This window comes from Balaenoptera borealis (genome assembly GCF_965194805.1).
Source record: "Balaenoptera borealis genome assembly, chromosome: 2".
Lineage (NCBI taxonomy): Eukaryota > Metazoa > Chordata > Mammalia > Artiodactyla > Balaenopteridae > Balaenoptera > Balaenoptera borealis.
The window spans coordinates 152,461,801-152,471,662 of record NC_138867.1 but is presented as its reverse complement, the minus strand read 5'-3'; positions in this window follow the sequence as shown (position 1 = coordinate 152,471,662).

Genomic DNA, 9,862 nt, shown 5'->3' with positions numbered 1-9,862 from the left:
CTGCACCCCCATGTTCATCCCAGCATGATTTACAATAGCCAAGGTACGGAAACGACCTAAGAGCCAATCAATGGAGGAATGAATAAAGAAGATGTGGAATATATATACAATGGAATACTACTCACCCATAAAAAAGATGAAATCTTGCCATTTATGACAACAAGGATGGACCTTGAGGGTATTATGCTAAATGGAATAAGTCAGACCAAGAAAGGCAAATACAGTATGATTTCACTCATATGTGGAATATAAAAAATAAACAAACAAAACAAAATGAATGAACAAACCAAACCAAACAAAAACTAACACGCTGACACAGAGAACAGACTTAGTGGTTACCAGAGGGGAAGGGGCTGGCAGAGGGTGAAATGGGTAAAGGGGATCAATTGTATGGTAATGGATGAAAAATGTGGGATAGTGAGAAAAAAAATAGTAGTAACTCAGGAAAAAAAGGGCAGTCTTAGAAAGTTCTGTCATGTGCCTTTTAGTGATTAGATCTGTAACTGTCTGAGAGCCCAGTTCCCCAGTCCAAGGCAGCTGCCTCACGGAAGTCCCCACCCACATCACAATCCTGATGTACTCGGTAAGGGAAACATCTGATCTACTGACCAGTACATGCAAGCACCTCTTTTACACCATGAACAATGGAAACAAAGGACAAGGACGTCGTGAGAAATCTCATGAAGAGATGAGAGGGATGGGCCTCAGTTTCCATCCCTGAAGAATGAAGACAAGATGCCTACTCTGAAGGGTTAACGTGAGAATGTCAAAGGGGCACAAGTGAATCTTCTAATACTAGATGCTCAAATTGTGACAGACCTCACCACCGTCACCATCAACCTCATCATGGCCATGGGTCGTCAATATCGCCAAGCCATGAAAAATTGCAGTAGCTGTTACCTAGTGATTCCCAAAGAACAAGTCAAGTACCACTACTCCAAATAATATCTGTTAGGGTGCTACATTTCTGAGCTCTAAAAGGGTTAGCACTGTATCACCTTCTTAAGATGGACACACAGGCACTAATATCCCCATTTGGTATTCAATCTTTGCTGCATGAAAGTTTCACTAATACTGAACATCTGAAACTGAGATGTTCTAACAACATCACACATTCTTTAGCAAATCAGATGTACTTTGCCCTGTATTTTAAACTGACCATATTAAGTTCATCACAGAAATAGCACATATGATAAGGAGAAAATGAAATGAAAAGGATTCGTTTGTAATTAACTCACTATCGGTTCAGAAAGGTAGATCCTGGTAAGTGGAAATTCTGTTGTTTGCCAAAATTAAGTGTTGGATATAGAGATGTAAGATTTGAGGACTTGGGACGGGTCTACAGTACTCTACATAATAAAGAGAAATGTAGAAATGTCTTAAGGGAGTAGGAGCAGGGACTGGAACCCAGAGGAACTGACACGTAACATGGGAAGGACGTGAAAGAGTCATTTTCAGAGAGGCAGAAAGAGAACAGGTGGAGAATGAAGCTATCTACTGGAGACGTTCAGAGCAGGATGCTAAAGGGGGGTGTCAGCTCACTGTGCTCCACCCCTCACCTAAAATAAGATTTGGGGGAGGGGGTTCACAGCACAATCAACATTCATCATTTTTGTTATAAATTTGATTGCATGTGTGCGTGAGAATGGAGGCAATATTTTCTATTATTTTACTATTATGGGATTAAGACAACTTCAATGGTGACATGGTGCAAGAACTGAGGTGCAAAATCCAGAAGGGGATAATCACAAGGAGAGAATTTCGCTCTGTATCTGAAATGCTTTTTGAGGGCAGGGACCTTGTCTCCTGCCAGGGAACCTATTTCCAGGAGCAGATACATTGCAGAGAACCCACCACTGAAGAACACCCAATAAAGCTATGTTTAAAATACCTGTGCATTTACATAGAGGCATCTAAAAAAAAAAAAAATGGGAAAAATATTTGAAGAGTCTTAGGCAATTTTTGTCTTAGTATTTAATTAACTGCCCTGTATTTCTCATGTCTATTGTTAACTTGCAGGATTTACATAAGAATTTTCATACAAATTTTGTGACATAGTTCCTCCTGCTTTGTCAAACAAAAATACAATGTAAGTGTTCTCTTTCAAGATAGCTTCTGCTTCCTTAAGTGGAAAACAAAGCATAGATATTGTTAACTGCTTGGAAAAGTTTTAAATAGTACTCAAAGAATAGGAGCTGGACCCTGCTATGAGGTGAAGTCAGATCGGTGGCCTACCTTTACAGCATCGGTCTGTGGCCCATCATGACCACAAGTCAAGAATCAACAAACATATCTGTAAAGATCCAGGTAGTAAACTCCCACCCCCCACCCCGACCCCGCAGGGTAGGATCTATTGCAATTACTCAACTCTGCTACTGTAGCACAAAAGCTGACAGAGAAAATACTTAAATGAATGGGTGTGTTTGTGTGACAATAACAGTTTATTTGCAAAAACAGCCTGCAAGCTGGATTTGACTCTCAGGCCACAGTATGCCAAACCTTCCTTGCTCAGTGGAGATAGCAATCAACAGCAAGAAGTTTGGAATTCTCGCCAATTATTAGCTTGAAACTCACTATGCCGCACCAAGGATTTCCCAGGGGAAGAGGACTTTCTTACTAGAAATTTTGTAACAATGTCGAATTAACATAAACAAGACATTCCTGATGAACAAGAGTAGGGGCACTAACTAAAACAACATAACTACAGGCAATTGCTTGTATTTAGAAGTTTGCTGATTTGAAATTGATACTTTTTCTTAGGCTACAAGCCAAAGCTGTGCATCTCTTGAGAAGACAGACATGCAGTTAACTGCTTTTCTAACAGTAAGCTGGAAATTTGACCTTTCTACGTAATATGTGTTTAGTTTTTCCCTGACTGCTCCTGCTAATTACTATTTTGCCAATTCTTTTCTGGCATTTAGGTTTGTCAAGTGAGTATTAAAAGTGCCAATGATATCAATTTTTTTTTCTTACATCACTCTTTCTCCTGTGTTTATGTCTCTATGTCTTATTTTGCATGTATGAGATAGAAGGCGATAATTCATTTACCAAATGACCAAAAGTGTTGATAGTTCAAGTTTCAAAATCCAGAAGAACACAAACCCCCAGAAAGAAGCTCATATTCGTTCTGGCTGAGAAGGGTATTTACCAAGAAGTAAGGAGCAAGAATTTAGGTAACAGCTTAAGAGTTCATTTATACAGACCCTTATGAAAAGGACTCTTTGTAACCTCTGTTTACTATTGTACTTTGGTTGTAAATCAGGTAATATGAAAGAGGATTAGAAAATGCAGAGCCCAATAGAAAATTCTGTGCAAATTTAAAGATAACTCAATAACATCAATCTCAAAATTATGTACTTGCATTCCTGAATTTCCTAATGATCCCTCAAGGTATACCATTATATTTTTACAGCCATTAGCACTGCCATTTACCAGAAACATAATGCTTGTAATCATTCAAAGGTTCAAGGAAATGAAAGTCTCTCACATTTGCCTACTACCCTCTGTTGTCTAATATAGTATCAAATGTTACAACAGTGTAAACTCTTCCATACTTGTGGATAAAAGCCTCTGCGGGAGACAGCTGTGATGAACTGCCTGAAATACAGAGGTAGCTTCTGATTTTTGAGACGGAAATGTTCCCTCCCAAAGCAATTACCAACATCCCTCATGCTATAAAATGTTTGTGTTCTGGTACAACTGCCTGGAAAGTGAATCTGCCTTCTTCCTTGCCTTTGATTATAAAAATGGAGGGTCACTCTTGTGGGGAAAGTATAAAGGCACAAAGAGGTCATCAAAACCCCACTTTCAAAAGACATACACTCTTTAAATCCTGGGAATGGAAAAGAAACCCATGCTTGATAAATTAATGTTGGTCTTCAATAGATGTTGCTAGAAACCCTAAGTAGTCAGGACTGTTGGGAACGTCAGCTAAGGACCCAAAGCACAAATGACTGAGCAAACAAAAGAAGGGCACACACCAGAATCAAATGTCAGTCAGATTCTATCAAATGCCTTCTCAGATTCCCCAGCAGGATAATGTGCAATTTTCTGTGGGGACTCAAATACCACTTCGTAACACTTTATGGAAACAGCAGGATTTTTAAAAAGTAACAGGTTGATTTGGCAGGAGGACCAGTTGATGACACAGGGCAGAGACAACCCAACAGATATTGAGGGATGAAAAAACAGAGCAACACGTTTCCTATACAGCACAACTGAAGAGATTACAGATGGGATTAGACTGTCCTTACTTATAAAAGGTGATTCACATATCATGGGACATTCATGTTTTATGATTTGGCATGAGTTTTATCCCAAATTGTCATTAACCTATGTACCTAGATATCTGCAATCTTTTATTTACATGAACTGGAAAGGTCTCAATTAATATACCTTGTGAGAGACGATATTTGCTAACTCTTTAAACACCACTATAAACATTTTATTTAGTTACCCCATGCCCATTTTACCAATGAGCAATAAAATAAAGAAACTTGGCTTAAGATTACATAAAAGTAGCAGAGGCTGGATGTGAATCCAGATACCTGGTTTTAAACCCAGATTTCACCAACAAATGCTATCTCCTTTTGTTTCTCTTCCATGTCCTCTATTGTTTTTTTAACAATGGGTTAAAAATTCTACAGTGTAAAAAATGACCTCAAGTTTTAAGAACTTAGAAATGACTCTATGTCCAGCTACCTCTCTTCATTACTAAATTTTGGAAAATTAAACTTTATTTCCAGTAAGAAAAAACTTCAAAAACAAATGAATGATTTTCCAACTCTTAATCAAGGTTAAATTCCTTGACCTCTCTTTCTGTGTTAACCCCCTTTCCCTTATACCCAAGTGTTTTTATGTGATTTTTTTAAAAACTAAATTTGAATTAAAATTCATTCCAGGGGAATTCTGCACCTCTCCTTGAGATGATTAGTGACCATCTGCACTCTCACAATCATGAGAAGTGATCACTGTAATAAAGAGACACTAAAAGGAGAGGCTCAACTGGTTGAAGGAGGAAAAGAGTCAGACATTCCATAACTGGGTCTTGACTTCATTCAGTCTCTACGCTTTTCACTAAACAAGCACTTACTGTGCATTCCAAAGAATTAGGAAATCTGCTGAATGTGGAAAGAAAACAAATAAGACGGGGGCTCTGTTCCAAGCTTCTCACCCACTCCTTGGAAGCCAGACCCAAGCACAGATAATTAATGTACATTTGTTACAATGTCAGTGCCATGAGCAATATTATATAATGACCATATTGTAAAATTTATCCAATCCCCACTTCTTCAGCTAGGCCAATCAGAGTATCTTCTCCAGCAATATGGAAATATCTGGAGGTAAAGAAGAGACTAATTGAAATTGACTATATTTGAGTAGTTAGATCTGTAATGTACAAGCTTGGAAAATGTGAGGTCAGAACCCCCTGCTCATAAAGAGATAAGCAGATGCAGAAGAAATGAGTTTGCAGAGTGAGAGAAGAATAAAGCAGTTGCAGAGAGATGTAGGATTGAGAGTCTGTATGATTTTCCAGCCACTAGTTCTAGTACCTTCCAAGGCTATGTAGAATTCTATACTGTGATTCACGGAGACATCTCTATACCCTTAGAAAAAAACTTTCCATTTCAGCTTAAACCAACTTGAGATAGTTTCACATATTTGGAACCCAGAAAGCTCAATTTAAGAAACCATCACCTGAACTTACATAAGGTAAAATTCCCACCCTGTATCCCCCATCCTAGCACACTATAAGCAAAAAACCTTTAAAATGGCCATGATGCCCACCTTTCCCTTTGTTTATCCACTCTGGCTACGTCTTCTCCGGAAAGACTTTACTATTTTCCTTTGCACTTGGCTCATATAAGAGTTAGCTGTTTCAGATAATAAAATCCTAGGCTGAGAAAGATATTTACCCCATTTTCTGTCTGACCTTGCACATATCTTGGGCATCCAAATGCCTAGGTACAATTTAATGATGCTAAAAGTCTGTCTGCCAGTTTGACTTGCTAAGCACATGTCGGCAACATTCAATGCCCTAGATGTGTAAAATGCTGAAGAAATAACATTATTCAGATGGAAAAAGATCCATGGCCTGGTGACAGAAGTGTAGTTCTCAACTCACTTCAAGTAGGGGAAGACATATAGGAACCATACAGGTAGAAAACATCTTGACACAGTGCTTGCTTAGGTCAATTTGGGGAAGATTCCGCAGTGGGATGATTCCCTATTCAAGAAGCCAGTGAAGGCTTCTGTTCCTTTGCAGCTGCCAGAGGGATTGGAGGATGTGACACACACGCCATGGGAAAACAGCCCAGAGTTTAGGAACAAAACACACACTACTCAACTGTCACATTTCCTTAATCACTCATGAATATATTTCCATATGCAGTAACAGCCAAATTATTTCAAGCATGCCCCATCTCATCTACCGCATCAGGATTTACCAAAAAAAAGAAAAAAGAGAGACAGAGACAGACAGACAGACAGACAGAGAGAAGCTAGGATGTGAGTGGAGGTGAGGAGAACACATCCCTTGGGCCAGTGGCATGAGTTCATAAATGTAACATTTCCATGCTAGCCCTATAACCATATGTCAATCTTTCCATTGTTTCTGCAAAATAAATAACTATCTAAAATATAAAAGCACAGTCTCTTCATTTTCAGATCAATCCTTCAGGAAAATCAACCTTTGGGAGAATCTGAGACCTTCAATTTCACATCTAAAATAGTCGCTCTGGCTACTTTTTTATTCTTTTATTTTATTTATTCAGTGTTTGACCTAGTCCCAGCTACCACAGATGCAGTGCAAATGATAGAAATATTTTTTACTCTTCACTGGAAAAAGAGCAGAGTTGCCTAGCATTTCTGAAGGTTTTAAAAATCAAGAGAGCAGACAGCAGAATAGTAAAGGCTGGCATGTAAAAGGGCAGTATAGAAATATTAAAAAAAAATTAGAAATATAGGATTGAAGGAAATTTTATTATTTTAGCATATAGGGAATTGCCAGAATGTAAGTTAAAATCCAAGTAGGATATGTAAAAACTAGTGGGTGGGTGGAATCCATAGTATTCTAGTTTGAGGCGCGAACACAATTAATTCTCTGTCTCAATCTGCTCACTTTTCTCCTGGGGTAATATTTAAGAGTTCAGTCTCTGAGTCCATACACATGGTTTTGAATTCCAACTTGAACACCCTATGTTAACCCTGACCCTTGAGCAGAATTCTTAGCCTGTCTTCATCTTTCATTACTCCTCCATGAACAGAGAGTAATAATCCTCACTTTTCTAGGATAGTACTGTAAGGACTTAGAGTGACCATTCTATAATACCGATACAGGAATGTAATGCCTAACACAGAGTACGCCAAATACATGCCAGCAAGTCTACAATAATTTGTTCATTTACTTAAAACAAAAAGGCAGAGGGAAGGGAACGTGATTTGGCCAAAGCCCTATAACTGGATTGTAAGAGAAGTGTGTTTAGACATAATCATACTCTGGAAACTTAAAGCCTGGCAATATACTTGGAAGGGTTCCCAGAATATGTTCTCAGGTGCGTATTTGAGACCAGAAGGTATATCTCCTTTAACCCCTTTTTCCACCAAGGTTTGTTAAGCAGCTACTGAGTCTACGGCAATTCTGCTCCTTGACCCTCCATGCCTCTTATCTCCCTTACGCCAGCTTGCCTACCCTCAAGCTGACCAGTGCACACACATTTTATCACTTAGGAAAAGCAATGGAAAGAGTTGGCAAGTATACACTGTTGTTTTCTTGCCATGTCGGGCTAAGTTGTAACATTTTAGAATCTCACAAACCCATGGGTTGCATCCTTCTTTAACTCTCCAGGCAAAGGAAGGAACGAAGGAAGGAAGGAAGGGAGGGAGGGAGGGAGGGAGGGAGGGAGGAGGAGGGAAGGAGGAAGGAAGGAAGGAAAGGAGGAAGGGAGGGAGGGAGGGAGGGAGGGAGGAAAAATGTGATTGTTATTGAGCGCTTCTTATCTTCTAGGCAAGGAGATAAGCATTTTCCTTGCATTATCTCTTCCAATTTCCCCAGTGATCCTACGCAAAGGTACTCCTGTTTTTAATTTAAAAATTAAATTAAATATCTTAATAATCCTGTTTAAAACGAACAAACAACTTAATTTAATACCATCCCATTTAAAAGATGAGGAACCTTAGACCACTGGCCTCAAATCAAACAGCTGGTGAGTGGCGGAGCTGGTTTTGAATCCAGTCTGATTCCAGAACAGGAGCTGTTCAACTCTCTCACTGGAGAACATTAAAGAAATGGGAGACCCAGGGGACTTGGCTGGCTATTCCAGAGAGATGCTTTGCGTGTCTTTCAAATTAGAACAATTATAAGGTACCATAAAAAACTGGGAATTTATTCAGACAGGCTATATCCATACATGTTCAAAGAAAGCACACCCCCCCCAAAAAAAAAGTCCCTGTGGGGGAAGATTAATCAAAGAGGTTTTTTGAAGGATATAAATATTGAAGCTTTAATATTTCAATTCATTATTTGTGACCTGCTTCTTCCTCAAAAGAGAGAAATGGTCCCCTTAATCTTCTGCCTAGGAAAACTATTTACTCTCTCCTCCCTTCCTTAATTCATGCTGCTCTCTTTGCCTGGATGGGGATAACAATGGTGATGGTGATGGTGATGATGATGATGTGATGACAATCACTATAATAAGAGCTACCATTTATTGACAGTTACTTTGTATCAGGACCTATGCTAAGAATTATATATGTGTGAATCTCATTTAATGCTCACAACAGTGATGAGGAGTAAGGAGAACTACTCTCCCCATTTTACAGATGATAAATCTGAGATTTAAAGAGGCTAAGTAACATATTAAAGGTTACACATGCAGTAAGTGCCAAAGATGGGACCAATGACCAGGCATCATAACTTCTATGTCATCTGTTAGACCTTCTGCTGCCCTATCCTCTTCACCTAAAGCTGTGATTCTTGAACTTCAGTGAACATCAGAATGCCCTGGGAGGTGTGTCAAAACACAGACTGCTGTCCCACTCTCAGAGTTTTTCACTCAGTAAGACTGGGATGGGGAGGGCACAGGAATCTGCACTTTTTATAAATTTCCATGTGACTCTGATACTTCTGGTCCTGGGACCAGAACTTGGAGAAACACTGAGCTAATAAAACCTTCTGTGTTTTTGCACCTGTAAAATGGGACAATACTAGGACCAAACTCATAGAGATCTCATGAGGATTTAAAGACCTTGTGCATGAAAACTCTTAGAGCTAGCATCCCAGGCAGAGTAAAGGATCAGCACACTGTGGTGTTCGGTCATTATTGTTGTTGTTTTATTGTTTGAGGCCAAGCTCGAGTTTTACTAAACAGTCTAGCCGGACTCGTTTTCCTTTCTACGTCCTTATATTGCCTTTGCACCACCCCACGCCAGTGATTACATTTTATTTTATGTTGATTATATAAATGTCTAACTTTCAAGATAAACTGTCAATACTACAAGGCAGAGAATTCATATTCATCTAGATTGTTTACCTATCTTCCACGGTGCCCAGAACAGTGCTTCATAAGCATTTATTGAATTGTTTGTTGTTCATTAATGAAATGATTCAAAAGCAGAGAGTAAAACTAGAAGAGATTTAAATTATATTACTAGATCCAATTCAGCAGAAGATTTAGGAAGATCCCTTAGGTCTCCTGATTCAGAGTCTAATGCCGGCCCTCAGTTTGTTGCACAGACTTAGATGTAACCATGGAAGAAGAGATAAACAGCTGATGTAATTACAGTGACATAATGGTTAAACTTTTATAGCTGAGGGGAGCAGCAAATAGGATTTTTAAAAATCAAATTAAAGCTGTCATTCCAC